The sequence below is a fragment of the Ochotona princeps genome, chromosome 5 (genome assembly GCF_030435755.1).
Source record: "Ochotona princeps isolate mOchPri1 chromosome 5, mOchPri1.hap1, whole genome shotgun sequence".
NCBI lineage: Eukaryota > Metazoa > Chordata > Mammalia > Lagomorpha > Ochotonidae > Ochotona > Ochotona princeps.
The window spans coordinates 60692552-60707222 of record NC_080836.1 but is presented as its reverse complement, the minus strand read 5'-3'; positions in this window follow the sequence as shown (position 1 = coordinate 60707222).

The following is a 14671-nucleotide window of genomic DNA, read 5'->3' as shown; positions in this document are numbered from 1 at the left end:
GCCGAACTTCCTGGCGGGCTGCTCTCAAGCTTTAGGAAGTTAGTTAAGCGCGGTTACGTGGGGCGTGGAAATAAACTGAGGAGAATCGTTTAATGTGGAAGTGTCACGCTGAAGATGGACGAACAGAGTGGCAAGAAAAAGAAGATATGACTGGAAAAGAGAGATTAATTGGCTCATTCTGGTGCTACAGAAAAAACAAAGAGGAAACAAATGTCAAACTTCAGAACGAAGTTTCAAATGTGCTGAAGCACTCCCTTTTGTTACTTTCAAAATCTCCTTAGCTGAGACTAGAATGCTATGTAAAATCCGATACAGTATGACATGGCAAGCAACAATGTTCCCCTGAGCTACCTACACATTCTGTGTAAGCTTTCCAATATTTTATTGTACTTGTTCACACTCTGAAGAACAAATTAGAAAACCTTTTTATCTTCACAAGAAAATATTTACATTTACACCATATTTTAAGAAATTAATTTTTCATTTGGAAATGATTAAGGTCAGAGCACATCATCATAATCCCTAACAACCAAAAAAAATGAAAATCCTGTCATCGATTGCTGAGGAGATCAGAATTTGAGAGCATTTAGAATGTAGGATGCTGTTCAGGTGATACGGTGCGTGGTTTTTATTCCAGTACTTTCTCATAAAGCATGTGTAGTATCTGAGTAGCATCCTCAGCATATCGCTCCTGGTGTCCAATTCTCAGAGCTTCCCTATTTCTTACTAAAATCAACAACTTCTACCGAGTTTTCCAGGACCATTATAACATTGTCCCGGGCCTATTCACTGTGACGTGTACTCTATCAGAAATTGCTTTCGTTGAGACTTTTAAGTCCCCAGCCTTCATGAGTGGTGTGTAGCTAGTAGCTGAATGGCACTCCATGATGGGCCAGATTCCAGCCGCCTGAAGGGAAGCTAAGAGAGAGAGTGAATAAGGTGCCTGAAGATGAGGTGTGGGAGAGACACCACAGACTGCCTGCACAGTTCTACACAGCGCCTTAGGGCCCAACCTTCCTCCTGGTGCTCAGATGACTTCTGTTAGCCCCAAGGGCTGTGATTGGTTCTTGTCCTTGCCTCTTCAGCCATTCCTGCCCTGTCCAGTGCCTTGGTGACTGAAAATCCAGCTCAGCCGGAGGCTCCATCCTGGCACCACTTCTCATCACTTCCCTCCCACTGTTGCTTATACACAACACAATGTCTGCAGTGTGTATTTCTTAGATGGAATGTGCACAATGTAACCTACTGTGGAGTATACATGTCTGGCTTAAAGAATAGTTCTCAGTATTTGTCTTGCACCCCTTGCTTGCACACATTTTGTACAATGTTGATCCCACAAGGAATTATAAGTCCTCTTGAGATAAATCCTCTATCTGTTATTATTGTATCTTCAGAAGAGGCATTAAGGCAGGTAAAATATTTGCTATGTGTTCATTTTTCTAAGACCTTTTGTCTTTTATTTGGCTTTGCTGTTATTTCAGCACAGTCTTAGGCAATAGCAAAGAAGTCTTAAGAAAGGCAACAATGAGCCATAGTATAACAAGTGAGCACCAAGAGTCAAGTAAAAAAATTCTAGTAAATAATATTAGAAAAAATTAGAACATATATCAAGCCTCTAACATTTTTTTTTTCTACATGGCCATTTTTAGTGGAACGTTTGGGGATGTGGAAATAAAAGAAAAGGAAACTTCCATGAAGTAGGACAGTGCCTTGAAAAGTAAAGAGTTTGGTTGTACTGTCAACTTGAGATATTTTAAAGTATCTATGATATCTCAATTTTCAATAATGAGCAGTACATATGAGGAGACTCTAGATATTTGCTTTTTTTTCCTCCTCAAACAACTGTAGATTTGCAGATCAACTGTAAATGCACATTTTAGACCTCCATGTATAGAATTCTGTTTAAGTCACTAATGCTTACAAAGTAGAGGGAAAAATTAATTTGTGTGAAATGTGGAAAATTCCATGTAGTACAAAGAGTAGGATTTGTGATATCACACTAAAGTTTGAAATCATTTTCCTCTTTTTCTAGCTGTGTCTTCAGACAAGACCAGTAAGAACTGGTCGTCACACTATTCATCTGTGAAATAGCAATTGTAATAGCTACTTCCCCAAGATGGTGTCAAGATCATACAAAATAAAGTAAGTGCTTACTATACATAATAAAATAATTTCAGTGTAGAGGGGAAAATAAATGAACTTTATATGGTGGGTTAGTTAATTAGTAATGATACCCATTCATGCTTATGAAGCTGGATTTTGAAATTGACCAAAGTTCAGGTTTGTACAGAATACATACTCTGTCAAATTAAGCAATATAAGGTGGGAACAGGTTCCTGGATTTAATTGTTTAGGCATTTTTAATTTTCCCAAACCTTAATGTAGAATAGCAAAGGAAAATGTACTATTGAGTAGTCTAAGGTATTTTTATTCCAGTTAAGATTTTTTCTTTGGTAATAATTACGTAATCAAAAATTTTATTTTGTGCCTTAAAATTTTAATAATTTAGATTCTGATCAAGGAATGAAAGAGTTGTAGATATACCAAAAGTTCATTACATATTAAGACAAAATGGAGTTAGGAGTCGTAAGGAAAGTAGAATTTCACATAAATAGAGGAGCATTTATTATTTCAATAAAATTACCTGGAAAAAGAAACTCTACTGGAAAAAAACTTGGAAAATTATGAATGTTATACCCTCCCCGTTTATTCCACATCTACTCTAAATCACAATGTTAAAAACTTGAATGTTAAAAGCTTGAGAAGTATTCAAAACTTATTTTTAAATACAACTTTTTTTACCCAATAGTTCTAAAAATCATCTTGACAGGGATGAGGGACCCTTTAATATCGGTAAGAATACCCTTGGAAGAGCTTACAAGGGGATAAAAGATAATGAAAGGAAAATGTTGATCATTAAGAATAAACTTTTCAGATCTTTCAAAGATATATTTGTAAAACAGGTAAATGAGCTATGAGAAGAAATAATTTGTCTGACTTAGATTATGTCTCTCATGGATTTCTTAATGCCACGACTAATCATTCAGGTCTTTTTAGTTGTATTTCTGCTATCATATGTATTTTAAACAAATTACTTACTCTTAGGGCTTTCCACATTTTAAAAGCTTCAGTGATTGTTAGATTGATTCCCTTTCCTCAAAAGGAAGCCCTTATATAAGTACAACAATCTGCTATTTTTGTTTCTTTTATTTTCCAAAGCATACTTCATAAAGGAGGCAGGTGTTATTGCCATCAGAATTCAGCCTTGCAAATTATTTACACAATCTAAGTAAATCCTCCTTTTATACACTTTAGACTTGGGACATGTTAAAGCAGCTTGTCAGCTTTATTGCTGATTCTCATAGCTCAGCTTCTTCAGTTTCTCACATAATCCTCCATTTCTCTTCTCCGCTGTGTAACCTAGAGGCCAGTTTTATTTCCCAGTGCCTCATCTCTGTGACATATCTGAGTAGCAGGTCTCATCTATTTTTTCTCAACACTGTAGTGAAGCAGGATTATACAAGGTTGCATGAATTTGTGAAATAGCTCAAAGGAAATTTTTAAATTCTCTTTACTGGACATAGGTACAGAGGGGAAAGGAAAGTGTTTGAAATTCTTATATGAATTTATTAAACTCACTGTTAATGTTCATTTGGACCAATCTTTTTTATTTTCTTAGTCTGTCCTAAAAAGTTGCTTTTAAGTATCTCTGATATTTTGGATCATAAAACCTTTTAGAGAGGTGTGTGTATTGATAGCAAATGCTTAGTCTATACCAAGACCAATTGATATTAAGGGTTTTCCTGCAGAACAAAGCTAATAGGAGACATCATTATCCAGTCTCCCAATGCTAATGCCATCCTATGATGTAATCAATCTATTGATTCACTTTTACTTCCTAACGTTAGTTAATTTTCCAGTTCCTATATTCTTGGGAACTGTTTAGAACTTCTAGATATTATGTGAATTCACTATGCATATGAGAATGTTTGGAATTCTATATTGTTATGTAACTCTCCCTTCCCTCCCCTTGTCCCTTGCTGCTCCTGGCATTTTCTAGAGATCAATAAAAAGAAGCCTGGTCACTAAATAAATCAATTATCTACTAATACAGTTGGATCCTGAAAACCTATAAAGAGTACAAACCTCACAGTGGCTCCTTAACACACACACACACACACACACACACGCATGTTTTCTAGAAATGCTTGTAGAGTGTTCTTGAACCTGAATAAATATAACTTGTACTGGCCTCTCCCACCACGTTTCCCTTCTCTAATCTCCCTTCTGCAGTGCCTTCATGCCCATCTCAGAACAAACACAATCAGCATTCAAAACAGGACCTTTACAAGTTGAATAGAGTTATTTTGGGTGAGTCATTGAAAACACAGTACAAAACCTTTTCTCACTCACCAGAAATGCATTTTTAAAAATAAAGCCAAAGCGAACAAGGCTTGGCAAGCCTGAGGGTGGACAAGTGGGGAGAGAAGACTTCTTGCCAGACTCAGGATACTGGTAAACCATTTTTTTACTTTTTTTTCCCCGATTTTCAACTCCATGTTTTCCCCTTACCATCACCAACTGCAAAGAACCAAACTGTGTGGGTAGAACATCAGAATGGTAAACTTCATGTCAGCTACTACTGTCATGCTAAGTAGCACAGGTAGATCCATAGTAGCTTAGCTACACGTTTAAGCCTTCCATTTAATCTTTCTTTAACTTAGAAGCTAAAAAATAGATTCATTTGGTAGCCCCTTCTTTTGAGTAAATGATTTTTTTTATTAAATGGGTAGTTGTATATGAATTCAATATTCAGTCCTTCAAAATTGCATTTAAGATAAGTGAAATTAGAGCTAGTGTTGTGGTGCAACAAGATAAGCTGCCACTTGTGATCCGTATTGGAGTGCCAATTCAAGTTCTAGCTTCCCTGCTTCTGATCTAGCTCTCTGCTAACGTATGTGGGAAAGTAGCAGAGCTGACCCAGGTATTTGGGTCTATGCCTGCCACAAGGAAGACCCAGGTGGAGCTCCTGACTTGACTTAGGCCTGATCTAGCCCCAGTTATGGCCACTGAGGTAGTGGATCGACAGAAGGAAGGAAACTTTTATGCCTTTCCCCTCTGTCATTCTACCTTTCAAATAAAGAAAATAAATCTTAAATTATAAAATGAAATCCTATGAGAGCTAACCAATCCATGAAATATTAGATAGATTTAGAGACAGAAAATATTGAGCTAATTCCTAAGAAATTTTAAAGATTGAATTAGTTTAAGAAATAAAACTGTATAATAGCTTGATAAGTTTTAGTTTAATTAACCTGAGATATTCAATATGTGTACATCAATGTAGATTTTTTTTATCTATAAAATGGGATTACTTACCTTGTGTCCTGCAAAGAAGTGTCTAGCAATACTGTAAGTGATTTCTTTTCCACAAGCTGCTACAGATCAGTTTAGGCTGGCATCTCATGAATGACAAAAAAAACCTAGAATTAACAAGAAAACATTCTTAAACATATGATGTTAATTCAGAACTCTTGCTATAAAATATAATAGACCCTAAAATCATCTTGAACACTGGGCGACCCAGCATGTTATTGTGAACCGAATACCACAGATTTGTTGGAGTCCTACAGTTGGAAATATTGCTTGTTCAAAGGGGTCCCATTACCAAGTTGCAGGAACAAGCCAGGCAGCAATGATTTCATCATGCAGTAATTATCCTTGAACTCCCTATAAATTATCAGTTTCCACAAGGCATGGTAACAATTGTTGATAAAGAAAGTGAAAACTCTGTGCTAGAAAGTTAACCTGGCTATGAAAGTAGTAGGGTCAAAAGAAACAAACAGGTATTTCCTGCTGTATTCATAGGCCAAACAAAGTACCCTGGCTTCCCACATTTAAGAGCATTTTATTCTCTTTGCCTTTTTTATATGCTTAAATAATTGTTTTTAAACTATAAAATCACAATGTATATAGCATCCAAAACTTAGCTCTGTTGTCTAGGAATGATTTTCAGTTCATTTATATGGATTTAAATATAATCTACATATAATAAAAGTTAAGGGCACTTAATAGTTATTTTTAATAATCCCAAATTAAAAGCTTCCCAGTAATTTTGTTTCCAAATTGATAAGTGAATCAGATTTCCATTGTAATTTCTTCAAGGCAAGAAAGCTTATTATAACTGTTAGGTAGAATATTTGGCCTAGGTGGTGTTATTACTGATCAAACAGCAGAAAGTTGTATTTATTAAGAGACTATTAAATAAAAAAACCAAAGGATAAAAGTTAGTGTGCAGGTTGTTTTTCTAAATGTGAAAAGATCCTTTGAGTCCCTTTCTTTCTAATGTTTTTTAAAGAATCCAGCCTAAATTGGTATCTTCAAAACCTTTAAATACTATCATCACAGTAGTGCTGATATTCAGTTTTAACAAGTTTTATTAAAAGTAGTTATTTCAATGAAGCTAAGGAAATGACAGTGTGAAAAATGGATGTTGTTAATGAACTATTCACTTTATGGCACATGATGTATCTAACACTGTATTTACATTTTTTTTACTTAATGTAAGAATCATAAAGGTTGAATTATTCTCACTTTTCAAAAAGGCAAAGCAAATTTCTAATAGAGTAACACTTGCATTAGAGCATATACTAGCAAATGGCAGAGCTGAATCAGGACCGTTCCACTGCAAAGCCTATGCCCACATCAGCCATATGTGACTGGCTCGTGGTACTCCAGGTCTAATTGAATCAGCAGCAGTCACTTAGTGTCCCATGCTGAAAGGCTTCTTCATTATAGCTGATGGTTAGTTCATTAGTGTGATCTGGAAACACACAGAATCCTGCACAGAGGTTTGTTGATCACCACTGCCTCATTGTTATAAAGGAGGAAAACTTGGCTTAGACAGTTAGGTATTCTGCTTCAGGTTAGCAGCCGGTTAGTAACAAAATTGTTTAGGAACAAGAATCCACATCAACAGTTTAGTGTGTTTCCCATATTGCCATATAGCACTTTCGTCTGGAGTCTTTGGGTAGCAAGAATTTTAACCCTTAGGGGGAGGTGCGGTGTTCATAGCTAATCCTTTACCTGCCAGTATTTATTCTAGCCTTAGCTTCTCTACTTCCAATCTATGTCCTTGCTTGTGGACTGGGAAAGTAGCAGAGAATGACTCAAGTCCTTAGGCCCTTCCACCCAATGGGGAGATCTGGAAGAGGCTATTGGCTCCTTGCTTTGAATAGGCCCAGCTCCAACTGTTGTGGCCATCTGGGGAGTGAACCAGCAGATGGAAGATCTCTCTCACTTTGTCTCTGTAAATCTGCCTTGCAAATAAATAGAGTTTAAAAATTTTTCTACACTTCAACATAGTAGTGTAAAATACACTTCTCATGTATATATACTCATATTTTAAAGATACTGCAGATGACCAAAGACATTGTAAGACAAAATAAAAAATCATTTATTCCTAATGAATGTCACTTATTTATTTTTCACTAATTCATTCACAAACAAGGATTTGTGAAGGGTATATAGTAGATATTATAAAGTTTTTGTGTTACATTAATGATGAAACAAGCTTTAGATTCAGTCCTACCATGGAAATATTTCTGGGCTGGTTTCATTCCTCCTATTTTCTTCTTTGTTTATTTCTTATTATGTATTTCCTCTCTTAATATAATACTGCTAGTCATTTTTGTTTGTGTATCAACATATAATACTACAACTTTTACTATGTGACCCATATAGAAGAAAAAAAACAATGAATATTGCTTTTTAAAAATTTTATTTATATGAAATAAAATCAAGAGATTTAACTATATTATATATTACTTAAAGATTAATTTGTTTTTACATGAATGTCAGAGTTACAGATAGAGAGAAGTGACAGAAAGATCTTCTAACCACTGGTTCAGTCCCCACATGTCCACAATGGACAGACGTGGGCCTGTCCAAAGCTTGGAGCCAGGACCTTCTTCTGCCCTCCTATGTGGATGCTACTAAGGCCAGTTTTAGGGAGCTGGGAAGTGAAGCAGCCAGGACTTGAACTGATACCCTGCTGGTAGTGCAGGTGGAGGATCAGCAAGCTATGCTGCCATGCCGGGCCCAGAAAACATCACTTTCTATGAGACCTCATGGAGCAGATTTAAGGATGGCAGGGGTAAGGAGTGGCACACATAGCAGTGTGATTGAGGAAAGAGTTAACACTCATGTTTTATGCAGGTATCCATAGTAGAAATATGGGCGAGATTTATGACAGATATCATAGTACTATGCGGAATCGTAAATCTGTGTTCACATGAGAGAGCAACAGCAAGAGAGAGATCCATTTAATAGTGAGCACTTGCCCCGTAATCCTCTTTTTAGGAAAGACTGCAATAGATGGCCTGCTATTGCCAAATGTTTAGCTCTGCCTTGAGACACATACAGTGTTGTCTAAAAACAGCTTTACAATGTCACCATATATCTAATCAAGTTATGTGTATGTATGTTATGTATATGCATAGAGAGATGCCTATTAAAACCAGTCATTAGTAGGTTCCAATCTGAAGAATATGTCTTTTGAGTGATGCTGGGATCTCAATAGCCCCTAAAACAGTAATAAAGGCAAACATGGAAAAGTTGCTTTTATCTTATCAAATCCTGTAAAACAGTCAGAAAAAGGAAAAATCAGATTTTTGGAACCTAGGTTTTTGTAACAGCATGTATTATTAAAAATCCAAACTGAAGTTCAGTCTTAAGGTGGAAAACTTGTTGCTCGCTTAGGCATATTTATGGAAGTTTTTCATGATTAGGAACAACCTCTGCCAGCTGAGTATGTTATTCATCTTGGGATAACATCCTAGTTTCTACCCAAGATAAAACCCAAGACTATAACATCTTTGACTCAACCACATTCTTGTACTTAGAGTTCTTTCCCAATAATTGAAAATGGCTATGATAAAAATGTGAGAAATTTTGCTTTTCAACCTAAAATGTAGCCTCAATATCCCGATAGGACCTAAGTTCTAAGATTTTACCTAACAACTATTTAAAACCAATATCAAAGAAAAGGTATTCAGAAAGTTTTCTAAAAGAAAATTTCAAATTATTATTGTGACTATTAATATTCAAATATATCATTCATTATATGTGAGCATTTTATTACATTAATATTTACCTGTCATTTCAAGCATACCAGCAAAGAATTGAGTATCTTGGTAATATCCAGTGACAACCCAAGAATGGTTTTCACCAAATAACTGAGTCATGTGTGCAATGGCACCAGCCCATTTTGATTCCCAGCATGTGCAGTGACATAAAAAGAGAATTCACTGTCTCTAACAAGCGATCTTTCCAAATTATTAAGTGGGTCATCCTGTGTCTTCTTTGAGAGAGATTTCTGTTTTGCAACATTTGTTCCAACGAAAGTTGAAACTAATCTTGTGGGCATTGAGAATTGGGTAACTGACAGCCTTTCTGTTTTACATTCGTTGTTAGAAAAACTGAGAGCCAAATCTGTGGCTCATGCTTGTGGATGAGTAGATCTCATGGTATGCATCTTCCACCTTATTTTGTCCCCACCCTTGTTTTGTCCTTTCTTCTCAGGCTGTTTTCCTGCTTTTCAAAATATTGTGTTTTTTAAATTTTCCTTTATTGCCACATTATGTGGAATAGTTAAACATATTTAGAGGAAATATACAAAATTATGCTTTGCTATATGTTTAGACTTTCAGAGGACATCATGGAGAAATGAACAAAGATATTCTGCTAAAATGGCAATGTTCTGACTAAACTTTTCCTGTTGAAGCTTTTGAAATTTTACTTAAAATTGATGGTAAAAAATTATTTGAATTCTGGAAGTTCAGGCTGTCTATTACAGAAGCAGGATGTGTGGAAATAACTCCATGTAATGTATTTTGGTTAATTATATTAAGACAAATGGAGAACTGTCATAAATTGAACTGGAAATGGGACATAGAAGCCGAATTTCAAAGGTCTTGTTCTATTTTCAGGGATTGAATTATTGACCTTGGGAAATTGGAATAAACGTTCAGTTTTAAATTAAAGAGCTTTATTGAAAGATAACTAGCAACTATATAGTTCCAAGGGTAGGTCATAGGAAACATATTTTTATGATGGAGAAGGATTCATAAAGACTTAAATTGAAGCAGTTGAGATAGGGATTATGGTCAGATATGGCTGGTAGGAAATGGGTGGGGAGGAAAATTCGGAAAGTTTGTTTCTTCCTTTAAAGAATGGGTATATTTTTGTGTGGGAGACCGGGGGGGGGGGGGTGGTTCTGGGTTCCCGGCTTCGGATCGGCGCGCATCAACCCGTTGCGGCTCACTTGGGGAGTGAATCATCGGATGGAGGATCTTCCCCTCTGTCTCTCCTCCTCTCTGTATATCTGACTGTAATAAAATAAATCTTAAAAAAAAATAATGGGTATATTTTGGTGTCAGTTGAAATGGTATAGAGTTAACAAGACTTGGGTATCTGTAGTTAATTGGTTTAAGAGTAGAACATGATAAAGGAAAATTAGTGAGAACATTATCAAGCATATTAGATATGAGGTGCTCATAAGACTTGATGATGGAATTGTGCCCCCACACATCCAGAAGTCCACATCTGAGCTGGAACTCTAAACAAGTTTGATTTAAGTATTTTGTGTGTGTGGATTCTGTTCAACTCTGGTTTTCCCCAATAAGCTACTCTAAATAACTGAGACAGTAGTCATCAATGACTTCTACAGCACCAATCCTAGTAGCTACTGTTCAGACCTCATTTTATAGATAACCTTACAAATTTGGTAGGAGTAGCTGCTACTCTCATTTTTGTTTTAGTCTTACATATTCTGATTCCATTCCCACACTCCTTTGTTGTTTTACCATTGGATTCATGAGTTCCTTTTCCTCAGCTTCACTCTCTTCCTAGGTGAGGAGGTAGGACAACCCTTTCACATTTGGTCTTCAATGACTGATGGAATTTGCATTTTGGTCTTTGAGGTACAGGATATTTGGAATATTTAGCAAAGCCATGCCATGATTTGACTTAGGTTTTATTTATTTTTATTTTTTTAAAGATTTATTTATTTTTTACTACAAAGTCAGATATACAGAGAGAGGAAGAGAGACAGAGAGGAAGATCCTCCGTCCAATGATTCACTCCCCAAGTGAGCCACAACAGGCCGGTGCGTGCCAATCCGATGCCGGGAACCAGGAACCTCCTCCAGGTCTCCCACGCGGGTGCAGGGTCCCAAAGCCTTGGGCCGTACTCGACTGCTTTCCCAGGCCACAAGCAGGGAGCTGGACGGGAAGTGTAGCTGCCGGGATTAGAACCGGCGCCCATATGGGATCCCGGGGCGCTCAAGGCGGGGACTTCAGCCGCTAAGCCACGCCGCCAGGCCCGACTTAGGTTTTAGAAGATTGACCCTTGCTGCTATGTGTAATTTGATTAATAGGGGTAGAGATAAAAGAAAGAATAAAAAAAAAACAAGAGTTATTTGAAATAATCCATAGGCCTTTACCAGAATAAGATTAGGTAAAAAATGCTACATACTATGGATTTATTTTGAAGATAAAACCCAAGGGAATTGCATATGGTTTGTGTATAGTGTGTAAAAGAAAGTGAACAAAAAATGGCTTCACTCTTTGATCTAAGAAAATAGAAAACCAACATGGACAAGACGTATAGTGGAGCAATTCTGGGGGGAGGGGGAAGGAACAAAACTTTGTTGAAGTTGTGAAGAAAATATTAGACATCCAAGGGAAATGGTAGATACAAGGTTAGAGTTCGGGAGAAAATTCAGACTGGAATATAAATGAGTTTGAACATACAGATAGTATCTAAAACTAAAAGTAGTTCAAAAGTAGTTGTAACCACTGGAGCTGGGGCTAGGGTTGGGTGGAGGGAGTGAAGAATGAAAAAATATCTAGGAGTACTGTCTTGAAATACTCTACATTTTAAAGACAGATGAATGAAAATAAAATAGCCCAAAGAGGCTGAGATAAGTCACCTATTAAGTCAGGAAGAGAAACAAGAGAAGGCTGTGTCCAGAAAGAAAAAAGATTTTTAAAGAGGATGAAATGATTAACTGTATTCACTTCCTGAGAAGTCGATTGAGAACTGACCGTGGGATTTGGCAATACAGATGTTATTATTGCCTACCTATACAATAAACAGGGTAGAATGGAGAAGAATGTAGCCTTGATTAAAGTGGGAATTTGTGCATTGGTTCCTTTTATAAGAGGGAAAACAGGAAATAGCAGAAGTATTCATACTGAACAATTAATTGGCTAACAAAGAACAAAGAGAGCAGGAAAGCCATTATACAAATATAAGAGCATTCAAAGTCATAAATGCCTATGCTTGGTCACAGCAGAGCAAGCCAGCCTCTAAGGTTTTAACCCCTCTAAGCTTATTCAAAGTTATTCGTTTGTTGAAGCATTCATGAAAGAGTTAAGTTAGAAATGGTAAATGTAGACATATGCAATGATGAAGAAAATAAAGGAAATGCAGAGTTGAACAGCGATTTTTGATTTTTTCCCTTTGGAGTGGCATGTATAGGAATAAAATATATTTATTGGTTAAAATACAGGAAAACAGAGAGATGTTAAATACACACACCATTATTTAAAAAGATGAAATCTTGGAAAGGAAGATTAATTTTAGACGGTAATTTCTTTTAGATGGGAAGGAGAATCAAATTTGGCAGTGTAGTTAGATTTTCAGAAAGACAGTTTTTCTGATGTTGTCCTTACTACTATTAAAATTGAAATTGTTTCTAGCATATACAACATGATATTTTTGTTTGCTTGTTTGTTTTAAGATTTATTTTGATTGCAAAGTCAGATATACAGAGGAGGAGAGACAGAGAGGAATATCTTCCAATCCATTGATTCAGTCCCCAAGTGACCACAACGGACAGAGCTGAGCCAGTCCGAAGCCAGGAGCCAGGAACTTCCTTCAGGTCTCCCACAAGGGTGCAGGGTCCCAAGGCTTTGGGCCATCCTCGACTGCTTTCCCAGGCTGCAAGCAGGGAGCCGGATGGGAAGCGGGGCTGCCATGATTAGAACTGGTGTCCAAATGGGAATCCTGGTGTATAAAAGGTGAGGACTTTAGCCGCGAGGCCAGCACTCCGGGCCCCACAACATGTTTTAAATGTGTTTTGGAGTGCTTGAATCTAGCCATTTATCATATTTTTTGTAATGTTCTCATATGTTGATTCCTTCAGTATTTTTCCAGATTATTAACTATAGTCACCATGTTATATAATAATCTCTTAAAATTTTCACTCTTTTTGAACTGAAAGTTTGTATCCTTTGACCAACATATCCCTCTCACTACCCCAAACCCCTCAACACCTAATGACGATCATTCTACGTTCTGCTTTTATGGGGTCAGCTATTTCAGATAACACACTTGAGTGGAATTATATGGTATTTGTTCATTTATGTTTACTTTTTCTAATGTAATATTCTTTGGCTTCATCCATGCTTTCTCAAATGGCAATACTCCATACATTTTAATGCCTAAATAGTATTACATTGTATAGATATATCTCACTTTCCCTAGCCATTCACCCATTGATAGATGCTTAATTCCTTTCCTTGTTAATAATTTTGCATTAAACAGGAGAATGTTTATGTGTGTTTGATGGACTACTTCATTTTCATATATATATATAGAACTGCTGGTTGATATGGTAGTTCTATTATCAGTTTCTGCAGGACTCTCCAAACCATTTTTCTGTATCAGCTATACCAGCTCTGCACATTCATATTTCCACAATTCCTGCTAACAGTGTGGAAGAACTTCCTTTTCTCCACACTCTTGACAATACCTTTTTTTTTATAAAGTGATACTGACATCTTATTGTGATTTTAGTTTGTATTCTCCCAATGATAAAAGAATGTTGAACTTTTTAAAATTTATGTGTTGCCTATTTGTGTGTCTTCTTTTCAGAAATAGGTAATCAGGCCCATTGTCATTTATTCAGTTTATATATTACTAATGGGTTATTTGAATTCCTTGTATCTTTTCTATATTAACCCCTTACCACATTTATACTTTGTATATATTTTCTCCCTTTCTGTGGGTTGTCTCTTTATTCTGTTGATTCCTTTGTGGTATAGAAGCTTTTATATTTAATGTAATCCCACCTACTTTTGCTTTTGCTGTTTGTGTTTAAGGGATCCTACCATAAAAGTAATTGTCAAGGCCAATATTGTAGAGTTTTCAGAGTGTCCTAAGTAAGAGTTCACACCTATGTCTTTAATTTACTTTAAGCATTAGACCAGATCATCCACTGATGAATGATGGAGCTCAAGCTGTTTGGGGAATTAAAGATAGATTTGGAATAGCTGTTATTAAATATGAAAGGAGCAACTAAAATGCTTATTCAATGATTATAAAACTTGTAAATACTGGCTCATTTATTCATGAGTATATGCCTATGAAGTAATTTCAATTATTTCCTCTTGTCAGGCAGATAAATAAAAAGAGAAATGAAGTTTTCATGCTGTTTTTTAGAGGGCACCCAGCTGGTTAATGGGAGAGCCTGGAACTGACTCTTCATCATTTCAACCACTTTACATGCTGTCTCCTTTTTTTTTAAGAATAGTTATTTGTTTACTTTGAAAGTTAGAGAGGTGGGGAGAGAGAGCTCTTGTATCTGTTGATTCACTCTCAGGTG